The following is an 18,654-nucleotide window of genomic DNA, read 5'->3' as shown; positions in this document are numbered from 1 at the left end:
AGTAATTTAATAAATAATAAATGAACAACTATTAATTAAGACTTACTTCAAAGGATGCTCTTTGATTCAGTGAGGAGTCACAAGGAAGGGGCCTGGGCTCATCTCAGGAAGGTTATGGGGCTGATAAAGAGTAGGGCTGCTGGTCCTGGCCTAACCCTTTGAGGCATACATCACTGTCATTTACATCCAGGTGTGAACTTTAGCCACTACCATTACCTGTGTAGTGGGACTTTCAGCTTTTGAGACCCTCCTGCTATGACAGACTCCTTTTCAAGAGGAAGAGGAAGTGGAGGAGTGGACATTTCAAGTGAAGCAGAACCCAAACATAAAACTTCAAAGACGCAGACCCTAAATCACATTTGCTGTCTGTAAATGGACTATAACAACAGAAGTTTGAGATGCAAAAAATTATTACCTGCAAAGGAGCTAGATTCGCCATGCGAGGAGGGCAATCCCTGCAAGACTACTGCCTGTGACCTGGACAATGGGCTAACACCTGCTAGTCTACCTGTTGGGCGAGGACAAATCACCCACAGAATCCAAGACCACCTTTGCTGGAACCTGGAGCAGCAGCGCCTGCCTGCTTGCCAAGACCAGTGTGCCCTGTGAGGAATGTTGGGAGCGAGGTCCAGTGGGGAGCCCTGTCCAGTGGACTCCCTGTGCGAGGTGTGAGGAAACAGCTACTGCACTGAATGGGTCATTTCCCATGTGCAGGACACAATAGGTGACCCAGTGTGTCAGGAGAGGGCCACTGTGAATGTAGCCATGTGTTGTGCTGTGCTGATCAGGCTGTAGGCTGTGCATAGTAGTGAGATGGGGCTTCCTGGGAAGAGACTGCTTTGCGTATAGGTCTGTCACCATGTGCAGTAGCAAGGCAGTGACCACGTGCACCAGGAGGGGCTACCATGGATAATTTTACTGTGCTGACCTAGCCGGAGCCCATGATCAGTGAGTGGCAGTGACCCTATGTGTTGAAGGGAGACCACTATAAGCACCACAGGCCTGGTCTGCCCCAGTCAGAGAAGTGAGGACATCATAGGAACACCTGTGTACCATCACCCAGGAGAGGGACCCAAGACAGAACTGTAAGAGCCAAACACATTATCCTACAGGAGGAGCTGCAAAAAGCCTTCAGGAGTGTGACCACAAGTGAGAGACGGCTCTCGCTGAGTGTAGCCACTTAGGCCCCATGTGGCCAGCTTACCTGAACTTGGCTGATGCCACTGTGAGGGCCCGTGGATGAGGCGCTCTCTAGAATTCTGGGCGATTTAAATCTGCTGGTATGGATAAAACTGATTTTGACCCTGTCAACTCCGGGGGAAATTGCTGCTAGTAGCTCTGTGGCACTGGAACACAAGTGACTGCAACTTAGAGTCAAAATGGGGTCTTTGAGATTCAGACAGCTAGTAGGGCATACACTGGATGTTACCAAAACTGAATGGAGAAAAACCTCTATCCCCAACCTAATTTGGGAATGAGGTAGGAAACCACCATAGAAACACTAGATCCCTGATAACAAAAGGAGTTGTGTATTGTGTGTATATAAAATGTATATAAAATGTTTCCCTTCGGTTGGTAACAGCAGAATATAAAAAACTTTCCTTTTTACATAAAAGTAAGTCTTTGACTGGACAATTATGTATTCCTGCTGCTGCTCAAAATTTGAGTTGTGAGCATGTGTTCACTCCACTGTATCCACATCTCCCCCCCAAGGGAACCTCGTACTGCTCAGACCATGCTATTCTGAGAATCAAGTGCTGAAGGTGTACTTGGCCCAGTTACTCAGAACCCATACTAAAATGTCGGTTACAATGTCATTTTGAAATGGCTTCTCTGTGTCCGACCAACCGATTGTGATTCTTCTCAACATTGTTCGGTCAGACTTGTATTGACTTCATTGGGAGCCTGTGTTCCAAACCAGAAAAAAGGCTCTCATTGAAAAAGGTGTTGGTTTGGGAAAACCGTGCACCCTGTGATTGTCACTCTAAGGTGCCTGCCACACTATGCATGGTTTGTAAGAGGGGTCAATTGAGTAGCCCAAAAGAGCCCCACCCAGAGACCTACGGGTGAAAGGGGGCCTGCTACAGGCCCCTGAAGTCAGATTCCGACAGCTATTGGGATGACCAAATCTGAAAGGCTGTCTGATTTGGTCATTGTAATCACTTGTTCAGAAACTGTGTCCATGGAGCTCTACAAATCAGCTCTGAATACAGTTTGGAAACGATTCAGACAGCCCAAACGGTTTGCTTGCATCGTAATTGGTCGTCCATAAAGGTGTCTGATTTGATCGGAAACATAGGTTACAAATCGGATTAGCTAAATCCGAATCCTGCTCGAAGCCTTTCTGGACAGCATCCTAATCAACCCCTAAGCCGGGACCCAGAACATCAGGAGTAAAAAGCCTCAACCACCATGGTTGGCCCTGCATGCCTTGTTGGCCTCTGAAAGGGGTTCTGACATTTGGTTTCTTGAAAGCGGTTTCACTGATGTGTCATTTTTAATTAACATTATATTACTTTAAAATAATATTAATATCAATATGTATTACTATCCAAGTATTAACATTAATACCTGGCTATTTATACACTTCCCTGCCCAAGATCCCTAATTCCCCTGTATCCTGTTCCAGTGAATTAGGATCACAACCTCATGACTAGTATTTATAAATATTAATAAATATCTTAAAAATTAAATTAAAATTGCTATGTATTAATATCCAAGCATTAAAATGGATGCCTGAGTATAAAAAAACTTCCCCACCCAAACACCATAATTGCCTTCCATCCCATGCCAGTAAAAGAGTGTCACACTCTTATTGGAATTATTTATATATATTTATCAATGTTTTAAAAAATATAATTGCAATAATTATGCATTAATGTCGAAATAATTCAAATTAATACCTGAACATTAATGCAATTCCCCGCCCAAAACCCCTAATTCTCTTGCATGATGTGCCATTGCATTAGGGTCACACCCTCATAAGTGCTATTTTTAAACATTAATAAAAAAACTTTAAAACTAAATTAACATCGATATTTATTAATACCCAAGCATTAAAATGAATACCTCAGCATAAAACACTTCCCCACCCAAAACACCTAATTCCCCTGTATTTCATACTAGAGAAAGGTCACCCTCTCTTAATTATTATTTTTAAATATTATTGAATGACTTAAAAATGTATATTATATTCAATATGTATCAGTACACAAGTACTAGAATTAATAAGTAAGTATTAATAAACTCCCCCACCCAAAAACCTTAAACCAAAAACCATTGTAACTGCACTGTTGTTGTAGCTGCTGCGTTGTAATTGATGTTACCCCTGGGGGAACAGCGGAATTCCAATTTATCAGTAATTCCTCGTTACAAGAGTACCACGATATAACCTAAATTCCTCTGATTTCGTAATAAGAATTGAAAATTCAACCCAGACCAAGTGCTTTTATTTCTTCTTGGTTGCTGCCTGGGAGACCCTGGCCCAATTTTTCTGTGAACAGACATTTTTTTATACATACATTTTCCAGACTCCCAAGCGCAGAACACCCACGTTTTATTCTACAGTGGTTCCAGTTTCATCTGTACACAACCCAATACACACAGCAGGCTTTCTCTTCAAACCTTTGCGCAGCCAATACTTGCGACAAGCTCAAGGTGAATTTCTTGCTAAGAGTTCTGGAAATCCAAACTTTCCTCCTTCTTTCAGGGAGTTGTGTTGTTTTCATATTTTTCTCCTTAGAAGGAAGCTTTGAGTACGAAAAAAATCAAGAAAAAAGAATTTCGACTCACCCTAAATTGTAGGTACAAATACACATTTTTCCTAGATTGAGACACAATACAAAAATGTTGAATTTATGGTTAGCGGCTCAAGAGAATTTTGTACCAATGTTAATCATTTCACAAATGCATTTTCTCTAATTGCCAATGAGAGCAACTATTCTTATCATTAGGAAGTCAATACAAACATCAATGAGTTAACATGTTGCAAGTAGGCGAATCGCGGTGCTTCAAATTAGCCGACTACAAGAATCAGGCCCCTCGTGTCACATTTGAAATATTTACCTAAGCATGCTTATTGCTTCTAGCATTCTTTTATCTTTTCTTGTTGATATTTCAATGTCTAAACTCATCAGAGTATTAACATTATGCATGTGCCCGTTAACTTCTATCAATACTCTTCTCATGTCAGTTTCCTTTCAATTCCTTATTCTGAAGAGCAGACCGAGGTGTTTTTTTTTTACCTACAGCAGCAGAAAGTAGGGGAGAGATATTTAGTTGCTATGACAACAAGACTCTTCCCAGTAGATTGCTCACCTAATAGCTAAATGTAGTATGTTTATATTTTCAGTGAATGGTTTTATTTGGAAAGCTATTGAACTCTGCTGAGAAGAAACATGCAGCTATGTAGCAGTCAGGTAATGAGGTCCACAGGTTATATTTAGCCTGAGCCCAAGCAGAAGAATACTGCTTCAAATAACTTATTTCACTTTCAGAAACATAGGTGTTTAAACAAGAAAAACGAAAGCTTTTATGTTTATCACAATCTGTCTTCTGTAGCACACACAGGCACTTGAGATTAATTTAACCTCGTTCAGTTGTTGTTCCTCTCAGACCCATTAGTGCGTCCTCAATTACTACTGATAAAGCATGATGGCATTTCTCAATCAAGTAATGTTCTTTTTAGGTCTGTGCATATACTGACAGATCTTATGGGAACAATAGAAAAAAATATTTTAGCATTACTACTGTGAGAGGGTCCTAGGCTCCGCCTGCAAGGTAATTCTCTTCTGTAGAGAATTTGATTAAGCAGGAGTTGGATGCTTCCAGAGAAAAAAGAGTGCTTGTGTTGCACATTTTAAAATGTAGGAATGCTTATGCTAAGTTCAGCAGCACTTCAGCGATCAAGGCTGTAGGCCTGATCTGTTTCTTGGGAAAAGTTATAATAAAGCCAACACAGCTGGCATATTTATTTTGAAAAGCGTGTGCTAATGTCAATTGGATTTTAAGGATAGCTTTTAATTACTCCGGCCCTCATTACCATGTTGGGCGGAATCACTTCCGCCCGACACCCCATCGGTCATGGGACCAACTGACACCTGGTTGGCGGTCCTGACAGCCTCATTAGGATGCGACCGAACACTATTCAATACCATTGCCAGATTTGTTTAACATCTGTTTATTAAGTACAAGCAAAATAGAAATTGTCACATGTCCCAGAAAATGGAAGGGAGGGGTGGGGGGCAACAAAAAAAATGGTTACAGTATAAACAATCAGTCTCAGGTCCCTGCAAAGGGGCTAGATCAAGTGTCATAAGATTCAAAAAACACATATGCAATGAGGAGTAACTTTCCAAAGCATGGGGGGCACCATCAAAGAGAAAGAACACGCCCAACCCAAGTGGGAAGCCATATAGGGGACCAGAAAACAGAGGCCCAATTAGAGTTTCATTGACCAGTAGAGGGAGAATACAATATCACAACCTGTGATTCAAACAGTTGGTCAAGGCTAACAAGGACTGATCAAAGCTAGATCCCCCGCTCACTTGTTATAGTAATTTGAAACTTGTGCATGCATTATAATTTAAGGTATAACTATAACTTTAGAATTTCTAATGTTTGCATGTGTTACACTTGATTTGTATAGAAACAATATACAACATTTTACAAACTATAACTAAGTTTTAACCTTTGGAATTTTTCATTGAATTTTAATGGTTTTTATTTTTTAATAATAAAGTGTTTCAAAAGTGTTTCAAATCATATACTGTAGTGTTGTTGAGTAGAGTGGAGTGTTATAGAGTTCAGTGTTGTACAGTGTCGTACGGTGTAAGGTTGTACAGTGTAGTGTCGTAGAGTGGAGTGGCAGAGACCTGAAGGGCATGAAGTGGAATACAGTGGAGGCATAGAGTGAAATATTGTGAAGAAGACCAGCATAGAGCAGGGTCTAGTGGTGTATAGTAAGTAAGTAAGTAAGTAATACATGTTATTGTTTTTATTATTTAAAACCACAACATTATATTAAAAACACCACAAAATATTCCACATGAAACCTTTCCTTTAAAACCAATGATTTCCTAAATTATGGTAAAAAATCAGTATGCAAAAAGAGCCCATAGCTGCTCATTTATGAATATAAAAGTGCATAGAGCTGACCTAGACAGTCTCATTCTACATCTGCCAGAATATAGCCAGTGTCGTCACGTGGCCCTGATCGATTACCAGGGTTACTGTAACAAAAAGAAAATCCTAATGGGATATTATGCTGTTTATATTCAATAAAGTTCAATATTGCCTGGAATAAATCCCCCTAATTATACATCTGTTATTATAGCGTAAATAAAAATAGCATGAGGGTAAAATGCTACATTTAAATTTAATAATGGTGGAATTTGGGATTCTATACTGGTAACGTTTTCCTATTCATAAATTTGTAAGCATCCTTCAGGAACTTCAAACATGTAGATGTTAGCTGTACATTGGTCCCTCTCAGACACATTTCTATGACTTTCTGGCATTCCCTGATTTCTAATTGGCAGAATTCTGGTTTTATCCAATAGCGCCTTAAGGCCTTCAATTCACCACAGAGACAGACTACATGCAGCAGTGATTCGAGTTTATAATTCCAGAGTCTGCCATTCAAGGTCACTGACCCGTTTAAGCACCCATATTTGTATGCTTTCAGAAGTATTGTTCCACATCTTAGCTTGCTTAAATCTTTTCTGTGCCCTAAACTCATAAGGCTAGATAGATGGGGGTACTCCAGATGCACTGTTAGAAGGTTACACACACATCCACAGGGACCTTCAATGATAGCTGCTGCAAGTCCAGCTCAGCAAACTTTAATCTTGCAATTTTTGTAAACATTTTGGCACACATTTTTGCAGGGAGGTTTAGGCCATGGATGTCCCGGGCACCCAATTCATTAACTGAATCTTTTGCCTATGATTCTCATGCAAACTTCCTGTCCTACATACTTGACCATATTAGCTCCCTCAATAAGCCAGATTGGGCAGCCTTGAGCTTAACATAATAGTTGGAGAACCTTGCTGTCCCCACAATCACTTGATTACTTAAATTAAATTCATGACAAATTTGAGATGATGGAGTGGCACCAGGCAGCTGGAATAATCTTCAATAGCAATGGCACTTGGCCTTCTCTAGCCAGATTCTTTGACAATCCATGAATATTAGCAAGCCCATGACACAACAAATTGCTGATATGTTGAGGCCTCTCATTTGTTTTAGCAATTTCTGAAAGCTAACAACCTTAGCTGTAGACATTCCTCTCAAAGCCAGAAGCTGTGCTTGCTGAGAGCCATGCTAGTTGAAATAAATGCCAAGATATTTCAAGATTGGTGCCTGCTCTAAATTAACCTGATTTTGGAAAAATGTAACTTTCTTGCTATTTTTCTTTCCACAAACCATTATTTTTGTTTTTGAGGCATTAATGGAGATGTTATTTGCACTACAATAAAGGGAGAGACATTCAGTGATCTTTTCATGCCAACAGCCGTATGATCCAATATCATTGTATCATTTGCATATTATAAACACTGGTGGTGAGAGCCAGCAAACATGGGTAGAAATGCTTTCACTTTGACTAACACGTTATTCAAGTCAGCCAACTAAAGAATAAATAGAAGGGGATACAAAATACACATCCGCGTTAGCCCTTGATTTTTCAGATCTTTTATGGGGTCACCCTGTTGAAGGAAACTTTACCTCTCACCCAGGTCTTTACATATGAACTCATGATGGTTCTCAGCAGGGTAGCCAGTATGCCCCAGTTGTGGAGCTTCTGCCACAACCTTGCTCTGTTGACTCTACCAAAGGTTGTGGGGTAATTAAAGAATGCTGGTTAGAGGGTTGTTGCTTGATTTTTGTTTGCTACTTCAAACAGGAAGACAACCAACGGGGGTGTGGCCTGCAGCCAAAGAAGATGGCAGCACACTAGGCGAGCTGCTGTAGCAGGGACATAAACTTCACCTACCATCCAGAATTATCCGCCCACTTGAAAGGAATCCTCTGTTTTCCGATGCTGCAGATAAGCGGTGGACCGCTTATCTGACCCATGTCAGATCCGCTTAGGAATATAATCCTGTGGGTCATCGGAGGCCTGGGTCTGCAGTGTGTGGACTGCAAAATGGCGCCTGTCATAGCCTAACACAGCCGTTGTCACCTGGGGCTCGTGGTGTGGCATGTAGGATGGCTGCGGGTGACGGCCGGAAGGTGCTTTTGGGTCCCCGGAGGATCGGAACAGCTGCGACGTGTGTCCTGTGGTGCGGTGGTTCCTTTGCCTGGATGCTGCGGGACCGCGGCCGATGGTGGAGGCAGCGAGACAGGCCGGACCCCCAGAGGTGGCTGAGAGTGAGGAGGCACCGTAGGGACGAAACTGCAGTTGGGATATCGGTGGCGAGTGAGGCGGCGGTAGCCGTGACAAAATGGCGTCCTGAGCATTCGTGGGCATTGGAGCCCGGTGTTTACAGTGATTGCGGCTTGTATCTCTGCCTGACTGGTGGCACAACACCGACAGCAGCCCCCACGCATCCTGAGGCGCGGCAGTGCCTGTGAGTCAACGATCCAGCAGCTAGGACTCTCAGGACTGTGGCAGCCTTTCCCCCCGGTACACTGGGGCATGGCACATCTCTGGCCCCAAGTGAGATTCACAGGCCCTAGGAGAGTTGCCCGGCGCCAGCCCCAGCTTGCACCTTGTTGCGGAGTGGACGGCGAGTGAGTGAACGGTGGGTTCCCATCATGCCCAGTGGGGCATACGTCCAAGCGCAGGGGGTGAGAGGCATCGAAGGGAGCACATAGAGAGAGCCTGGGGGCACCCAGCGGTGGACTGCAATGACAGTGGTGGTGGTCACGAGGTAACAGGGCACAGACGCAGGGCCAGACTAACTACATCAACAAATACACCGTCAATATGGACATAAGAAGTAAACCTACTGCATGCGGACTTGGGGAAGATGTCTAGTAAGGTAGCGGAGGCTGAAAGCGGCATTGGCAGTTTGCAGTCTAAGACAAAGAGGTTGGAGGAACAAGTAGCCACACTCACTAAAGGCCAGGCAGACATGGCCGCCCGCCTGGAAGATCGGGAGGGCCGGGCGCGCCGCAATAATGTCCGATCGTGGGAGTTGCGGAGGGCATGGAGGGCCCGTCAACAGACTGGTTTGTGGAGGACTTAATACTCAACCACCTTAAGCCAAAGCGCCTCTCTAAATTATTCTCGGTGAAGAGAGCTCATTGTGCGCTGGGGAGGAGACCCAAGCCAGGAGACCCGCTGCACATCATCATCGCCCACATCCTAAATTACAGGGATCGAGTCGCAATCTTGCAGGCATCAAGGGTATCCGGGGACCTGCACCTGGACAACGCCACAATTAGTTTCTTTCCCGATTTTACACTAAATGTGCAGCAACAGCGGAGATCGTTTGAAAGGGTTAAGAGGGCCCTAAGGGATCAACGAATAAAATATATGATGCTGTACCCAGCGTGCCTCAATATCCTAGACGGCGACAAGGCCTTTTTCTTCGACACGCCGTCCGAGGCGAGTGACTGGGTGGAGGGGTGGCGGACCGTTGCCCGCCAGAATGGTTCGAGAAGCTCTGCCCGGGGCCGCGCTGGCCAGGAGACGCAAAGCATGATTGGTCCATCACAGGAATCCCAGCAGCTCGAGCAGTCATTCCATAAGTGACTGCGGTGGTAACGTTAACCTAGGGCATTGTTGGGAATGCAGCGGGGAGGGTGGTATGCCTCATAGGTCGTGGTATGTCAGTGGTGGTTGGATAGGAAGACCTGGGGCAGCGGACTCTTCGGACTTTGCAGGACTGGGTCTCCTGTGTGTTTTGCGACTGTGAACTGAGGGTCCTGGTGTACCTCTGAAGCGTGGGGGGATGATGAGGGGGGTGCGGACAGTGAGATCCACCTAATAGGTGAGCACTCCATCACTCCAGTATGTCTTCTTCTGCGATTGCAGGCTTACGTTTTCCCTCTTCTTGTTGTTATGGGGTTGAAGGGACGACAGGCACTCTGCATGTTTAAGAGGTGGTTGGTTGGGGGCCCACTTAGCAGGGAGGCAGGGAGGGGGGTGCGAGTTGGGGGGTAGGCGTATGGGGGAATGTTTATGGTTAGCTCAGGGTGACTTTATTTCCGATGTTAATGTGACATTTTTTATGGGTGGGCATGTGCGGGGGGGGGGTCCGGGACTGCTTAACTTGTTGTGCCTCAATGGGTGAGCAAACGCATGTCACGATCTGGTCCTGGAACGTCAACTGGTTGGGTAACAAGATTAAGCAAACACTCGTCCTGCAGTATCTGAAACGCCATGCCCCGGACGTAGTGCTCCTACAAGAGACTCACCTACGGGGCAATACATGTAGGGCTCTAGACCGATTTGGCTACATGATGGTGGCTGACTCAGGGTTCACGTCCGGATCCAGGGGGGTGGGAATCCTCGTGTGCAAGGCTCTCCCGATAGTGGTCACGGGCACGTGGGTGGAGGACTCAGGGTGTGTGGTGGTGGTGGTGTTCGGGTGGGAGGGTCGCACATTGGTATTCAGCTCCTGTTACATCCCACCTGGGTTACACACGCAGACATATGTTAAAATAGGTGCCCATTTGGTGGACCTTCCTTAGAGCACCTTGATTTTAGGGGAAGACACCAATGCAGTAATGGATGCTGCCCTGGACCGCTCCTTGGAGAGGCAGGGACACAGGGGGGAGGGGGGCTTGACTGGCTTTGTTGCAGCACTGGGTCTCAGTGATATTAGACACATTCATCACCCCTCACAAAGACACTACACCTTCTATTCTGCACGGCACGGATCTTTCTCCAGAATAGATCATCTTCTGACCCGGGGGGACCTATTGGGCGACTTCTTAGACTCCTGTATCATGGCCCGGGGTATCTCGGATCATTCCCAGTGGGAGCTACTCTCAGAGGGGCGGCAACAACTAGGGCGGCCTTCCCTAGGATTGACACATTGCGCCTTAAAGATGACTCCATTGCCGATGAGATACGCGAGAGCTCCCAACTGTACTTTGCTGAGAATCAGGGATCATTTGATTCCCAGCAACTCTGTGGGAGGCTTTTAAAGCAGTCTTGAGGGGTCAAGCTCAGGCGCTTATTGAGGCCCAGAAAAAGGAGGAGGCACTCAAGGTGGCGCAGTTGGAGCGGGAAATTGAACAGCTCGAATGCGAGACGGGGGCCCCCTCTGTGGAACATAGCCACGAGCTTGCCCTTAAACAGCGGGAACTTTGTGCATTGACGGAGTGTGAGGTGCAGACCTATTCCTTGGCCATGCAGGAACGGATATACGATGCCGGGGAGAAAAGCATGAAGCTGTTGGCGTGGCTGGAGCGTAGGGACCGGGGAGCGATCCTGGGTTGCGGAGGTGAGGGACGAGTCGGGAATATTGATATCCTCCGGGACTGAAATAGCTGAGGCCTTTGCGGCATATTATGAAGAGGTGTATACCCCGCTATGCACCAGATCGGAAAATGATTGCGTGGAGTTCTTGTGGGAATTTACCTTACCTACGCTGTCCCAGGAGCAGTCTGATGGTCTAGACGCTGACCTTATGGTGCATGAGCTCGGGGAGGCCCTCAATGCCCTCCAGTCTTGGAAGGAGCAGGGGCCCAATGGGCTCCCAGTGGAAATATACAAGAGGCAAGCTAGTGTTGTGATTGAGCCCCTCCGACAAATGTTCCTTGAGGCGAAGGTCGCGGGGAGTCTCCCGCTGGATCAGCGAGAGGCCACAATTGTGGTTATACATAAGGCAGGGAAACCGGCAGACAGGTGCTAGTCTTACCACACTATATCGCTCCTTAATGTTGAGGCCAAGGTGTTTGCTAAAGTCTTGGCGATGAGACTGCTCTCGGTCTTCCCGGATCTGGTCCATGTGGGTCAGTCTGGATTCATGACCCACAGGAGTACCAGGCACAACCTGCACCGCCTTTATGGAGTCTTATATATGACGGAGGACATCAGAGACACCCAAACGGCCCTGATGGTGCAGGACACCTCCATGGCCTTCGATAGTATCGAATGGCCATACTTATTCATGGTCCTGCAATGTTTGGGCTTCGGGCCTGTCTTCTGCAGCTGGGTGCGTTTGCTGTACACGCAACCGGTGGCAAGTGTGAGAGTCAATGGGGCGATGTCTCGCCCGGTCCCCCTGCGGAGGGGCACCAGGCAGGGATGCCCGCTATCCCCGCACCTTTTTGCCTTGGCCTTGGAGCCATTGGCCCACTGGATCCGGAGGGAACTGACCTTTTGGGGCTTGGCCCTGTCTGATGAGTGGGAGGAGCGTATATCCCTGTACGCCGATGACATCGTCCTCTATATGGCCCGACCATACCACTCAATGGCGCAGGCGCTCCATCTTTTTTAACTCTTTGGCAGTTACTCCGGCTATACGATCAAATGGGCCAAATCCCTGATTTACCCACTTTCGGGTCCCCCTCCAAGAGTCCCGTTGTGGTGTCCAGCATCGATAGTTACGGAAGGTTTTAAATATCTGGGGGTGTACGTTACTAGGGACAAGTCGGAGTTCCTTGTCCAGAATCATGAGCCGCTTCTGGCATGGTTGGGGTCAGATGTTGCCCATTGGAGGTCCTTGCCTCTCTCCCTAATGGGGCGCGCCGCACTTTTTAAAATGCTGGCGCTCCCGCACCTCCTTTATATCCTGCAAAACGCACCATATCCGGTCCCGAGCGGGGTGTTTCAACAGGTATCTCAGGCCTTGAGAACGCTGCTATGGGATAGGAGAAATCCAAGAATCTCACTACGTAAGCTCACAAGGGGGGTGTACGACGGGGGGCTGGCCCTCCCGGACGTGCATTTGTACTATTGGGCCTCTCAGTTGCTTGTCATCAATGATTGGATTTACGGGGAGAAATCAGACCCGGCCTACAGGGTCGATAGGTATGTCATGCCGGAGGGTAATTGCGAGCCCCGTTATATTCGCAGAAGCTGCGCAAAGATCTACCCTTGCATACTGGGGCGGTGGTTCAATGCTGGAGGGAGGCTAATAAATACTTGGGGTGGGCGGGCACTGTAACGAGAAGGACCCCGCTTTGGACCGGAGATCTGCTGACGGAGGTGAAACGGCTATCAGGTTTTAAGGGGTGAAAACTGATCGGGATAGACTATCTTGGAGATGTCTGGAAGGGGGATGCCCCATAGGACCTTTGAATATCTCAAAACCGAGTATCAAATGCGGGATTCCCTGCACTACCATTACCTCTGCTTAGTGCATGCCCTGCGCACACAAATAGGCGCAGACACATCGGTCCCAAAGTACTCGCCTATGGAAGGCAGGCTCCTGCTAGATCCCATTTTCGTGAAACCAACGGCCACTATCTACCGTAAACTCATAAATAATATGCCTGATCCGTTGGTGTCCCTAAGAGGTAGATGGGCAGAAATATTGGAGACCTGGCGGACGATGATTGGCAGGACGCCCTGCAAAGCCCCAGCGAGGTGGCAATTTGGATTCGGTTCCGCCTGGTTCAGCTAAAAATCCTACATCGGGTGTATTACCCTTGCACTCACATGTTTGCTTGGGGTAGGTGTCTGTCCCCACTGTGAGCCAGGGGGTGTTGGGGAGAGGGCTCCTTTTTCCATTTCTTTGGGACTGTCCTTACATTGTGCGGTTCTGGACAAGGGTGGCACATAGGATGGCAGCGGTGGTGGGCTCAACGGTCCCGGTGGACCCTAGGTGGTTCTTGCTTATAATTAAAGGTCCGACGGACTGGTCACGCTATGCTGAGATATGGCTGGCCCTGGCCACTGGAGTGGCTAAGAGGAAAGTTGCTCGCCTATCGGGGGCGCAGGAGCCTCCACAATGGGACCAGTGGCAGCGAGACCTGGACTGGTGCCAGAGGTCAGAAGAGACTGTTTACAAGGCTAGGGGTTGTGTAAAGAAATGGAGGAAGGTCCGGGGTCCCGGGCGCAAATACAGAGCTCAGAGAGGGGGGTGGGACAGGACTGATAAGCATTGCTGTTTTATGTCACTGCATCCTTTGCTTTCAAGGGCGGACTGTGTTGTTATCCTTGCACATGCCATGTATACATTGTTGTGTATTTGCTGAGTTCCTGAGCAAGTTAATAAAAAGATTTACACAAAAAAAGAAGACAATCAACATATTATCTTCTGTGCTGCTGCTTTGTTTGAATCTTGATTTTGTGATGGGTATTAATGCCTAAGCAGTGTCCCATTCTTCTAAATCTCAATGTAAAGTGTTTGCAAAGCATTTCCCATCTACATCAAGCAGTGATATCATCCTGAAGTTGGCTGGCTGCTTTGTTGGGCCTTTTTTATGTATTGGGGATAATATGGAGCACCTTCAGCTTTCCGGGACCTCATTTGTCATAACTCAATACTTGAACAATGGGCAAAGAAAACTGTCCCATGCAACTTATGCAATTATAAAATTACTGGCTGGCAGACCATTTGGAGCCAGGCCTCCAGCCAAGTGAAGGGTTGCAGTAAGTGATCATATTTTGTCTATCTTCTTCTAATTGACCTTCCATTCTGTCTCAGTGTTCACAAGACATACCGTACCTAAGGTCAAGATCTCGCCGTTAGAATTTTCAGCTTTTGTGACATATACATTTGTCACATATGTGACTCAATCTGCTGCCAAAATGTACTTCTGCACCAATCTCCAGAACTGATAACATGTCTTGCTTTCAAGCCCTCATAAAGTTCTACTCGCTGTTTTTCTTCAGTCTGTCTGCGCAGTTCCCATATCTTTGATCTATAGGTCTTTTGACCATTTCGTATGTCATCAGTGAGTAAACAGATTGTTATTGGCCCAACTTCTTCTCAAGAGGTTATTCAATTTCCACTTAAGAAATCTTAGCTCCATTGATGAGTGAAGAAAATGGTGCTCTTTGAGTGGATATGACATTCGAGAAGATTGAGAGAAGAGTTAGTAGCTTCGTCGTTAGTTTAGGCCATTGCTGAGGAGATGAAACCTGGCCTGGGGACTCTGCCTTTAGTAGTTATATAAATGTCTCTGTTTTTTGAGTTGATATTCCAGTGGTCCATTTCATTCTATGAAGACCATTCACACCTTCCTGGGTGCCAATTGTTTCTACATAGGGCAACTTGGGCATATCTGTAGGAACAGTGCAGACCAGCATTGAATATTTAAAGGCCAAGCTGTGGAGTATTTGGAAACTGTTCACTTGATTATAATTCTGAGCGGAGACCCAGATATAGTTGTTTAAAAATTAGCTGGTTTGTGTGATATGTGTACATACCCGTGGTTTGTCTAAAGTGCTTATGCCATTTAACACTTGTTAACCTTGTTGGTTGAAAAGCCTTTACCCTGACTTGTTGCTCTTAGTTTTCCCTAAGAAGATCTGTAGGATAAGCCCTGAAGCATCTTCAACATGCTGCCCGATCAAGGCCATCACTGTTTCAAGAGGTTACACATTGAAGTCTCCTGCAAAGAGCCACATGGCATCCAAGTATTGTTGTTTTAGACATTTTATGGTATTTAGTAACCCTGGGCGAAGCACTACGCTACGCTCGTAGAGTTTGCGAAGTTTGCGCAACTTCGCACTATGCGAGCTGCACGTAGCACAGTGCTGCACTGTAGTGCAGCGTAGCGTAGTGCAGCGCTCATTTTTTGCTTGTTCGCAGTCCTGAACGTCATGTTCGCGACCGCGAGCAAGCAAAATGATAGCCCAGCGAGATTCTCAACGCGGGGAGGTAAGGTTTCTGATTGTGAGTGGTTGCGCATGCTCGCGACCGCTCTCAATGAGAAACTACCAGTTCGCGTTGAGAAAGCTGCAGCTCGAGTAATAATCTACTCGAGCAGCAGAAAACTACAGCTCGCACTGTGCAAGATGCCGTTTTCAATGATTGCACAGTGCCGGATTCTTGTCCGCACTGTGCAATCATTGAAAACACATCTTGCACAGTGCGATATGCTACTACGCAGCTCGCTTAGTGCTACGTGAAGTTCGCGAAGTGCACTTCGCGTAGCTTTGCGTAGCGCTACTTTGCGAACTACGCCCACCGTTAGTATTTAGGACTTAGGCTGTTGTTACTAATTTGTTTGAAAACTTCATCATTAGCAGTCAAAGGGCCCGATTCACCGAAGTAATTTGAGGCGAAAGTCTAACTTTACGACTATCAGTATTTACAAAGGGCATTTACGAGTAGTAAAGTTAGACTTTTGTCTAAGGTTAGACCAAAAGTCTAACTTAGACCAAAAGTCTAACTTTGCTACTACTAAAGTTAGACTTCTGGTCTAAGTTTAGACCAAAAGTCTATCTTAGACCAAAAGTCTAACTTTACTACTACTAAAGTTAGGCTTTTGGTCTGAACTTAGACAAAAAGTCTAATTTTACTACTAAAGTTAGACTGTTGTTCTAAGTTAGACTTTTGGTATAAACCTAGACCAAAAGTCTAACTTTACTACTTGTAAATGCCCTTTGTGAATACCAAAAGTCATAAAGTTAGACTTTCGTGTAAGATTACTTCTGTGAATTGGGCCAACAGTGTTTGAAGCACGAATGTTCCAGGAGCAAAATTGCATGGTCATGGAATGATTTAAAGATGCCTTTGTTTAGAGATCTTGCTTCTATGTTCCCCATAGTTGCTTAATTCAGTTTGAATTGCCTGCAAATCAACAGACTGGTGCATCGTTGGATATATCATTCTTCTGTATCTTCTGTGTATTCTCTATCTGTATCAGCTCTGTTCCAAGCCTAACATTTTCTGAGACTTTTGGACAACAAAGAACAGATGTCCTGTGTGTGTTCTTATGACATGTCATGACAAAAATCCATGAGTACTTTGGAGTGGACAATTTACTGATTGTGATTCCTCATTGTGCCAGCACTTTTGATTGCACCTCAATGCATCTAGTTGTCTCTACATGGCATAACTGCACTTTAGTTGCACTTTAGTTGCTTCTCTTGGGTGATACTTTGTGCCAGGTATAAAAGCAATATGATGGCTGATTAGCCAGAAATCGGTCCCAGGATGCTTGTTTCCGGTCCAGGGAAGACACGGCTTAACAGTTCGGGATGGACTGTTCTGATGAGGCACAGGGTCAGACTGATTTGCATATGGCCATGTCTGAATTGGGGTGGCGGAGTGAGCTAAACAATGATGATGGATTAAACCCAGATCAGTTGACTGGGGGTGAGTGCTTGCATTGTTCAACACTCCGTCCATCATCCCCTTTGGTTTTGCATACTTCAGTGGAGGCAGGCCGACCAGCTATTTCTTAGACATTGTTTCATCTGGGGCCTTGTTGCACATGCCTGTAGAAGCAAATAAATTATTGTGTGCATCCTGAGACAGTGCAACTTTTTTGTAGTTTATGTCATTATATCAGATCACTTTGATTTGATTCTGTGAAAGCTTTATCAGATGTCACCGGACTACACCAACTAATCCTCAATGGGCGAAAGGAAAGGTTAAACCTTAGGTACAAAAAATGGAAATATAGTTGACTTGGCCCTTGCCCTTATCCCTAGCAAAGAATTACTAGGAGCATTTGGGTGCAATACTTTGTTATTTGTTGGTTCTGTGGTGCCTTCATTTTTCCATATTTATCCCAACTGCTTTTATCCTCTGCACCTTTGCTTCTCTGTCTCCCTTTTTCTTTGAGGAGGAGAGAGGGAGGGTCCAACCACTTAAAAGGCAAACACCCCCCAAGACAGTAAGCCACATGACCTACGCCGACTGCTTTCACCTGCAGGTGTTTGTATACTGCCAGTGCCTAGCACTTGCTTGGTTGGACTCACCCTTTTTAATGCCATTGGATGTGGCAATTTTTGCTGCCCTGCTTCCTTCCGCTATAGGCATGATGCAACACATAATGTCTCACACTCTACTTCTTGCTGCTCTTTGCTGCAGCTGGAAAAGCAAGCTGGTTCACAAAGATGTCTCCCTGGGGCCGGCGGGCAATAGGTGGGAGGCCAGGATTGAGAAAGCGGTGCAGGAATAATGGTGTGTGGGGGCCAACAAAGGTTAGACAAGGAACCATGGGACGTACAGGAGAGCATGAGGCAGACAGTGTGCTTACCCGGACTGTAGGTCTCTTATAGCTCTGCTGTCTCTCGCCATCTTGCTTTTGTGGGTTCACAGCCTGGCGATGCCAAGGGCTGGACCCCATACCGGATTATCGCCATTCAACTCCACACTCCCCCGCAGTTCGGTTCATTGCAATCACGTCCACATCTTGCCATTTCATATTCTTGCTCCCTGCTCCTTGCTCTGGTGTCTGGTGTTTGCTCCTCCCCACGCACTACCTTGTAGCACTGTCATACAGTTATATCCACACAACAGATCTAGTGGTGTAGAGTGGAACAGAGTACTGTGGAGTGGCATAGAGTGGAGTTGTGTAGAGTGGAGTGGCATACAGAAGAACGGCATAAAGTGGAGTGATGTAGAGTAGAACAGCATACAGTGGCATAGTGTAAAGTGGCGTACAGTCAAGTGGCTAGAGTAGAGGAATAGCGTACAGTGGAGGGGCATAGCATGGAGTGGAGAACAGTGGAGTAGCATATAATGGAGTAATGTACAGTGGAGTAGTGTAGAGTGGAAAAGCGCAGAGTGCAGTAGAGAACAGTTGAGTGGCGTACAGTGGAGGGGTTACAGTGGAGTGGTGTACAGT

Source organism: Lissotriton vulgaris, chromosome 3_1 (assembly GCF_964263255.1).
Source record: "Lissotriton vulgaris chromosome 3_1, aLisVul1.2, whole genome shotgun sequence".
Classification (NCBI taxonomy): domain Eukaryota; kingdom Metazoa; phylum Chordata; class Amphibia; order Caudata; family Salamandridae; genus Lissotriton; species Lissotriton vulgaris.
The sequence above is the reverse complement of the archived record's forward strand: the minus strand, read 5'-3'. Positions refer to the sequence as shown.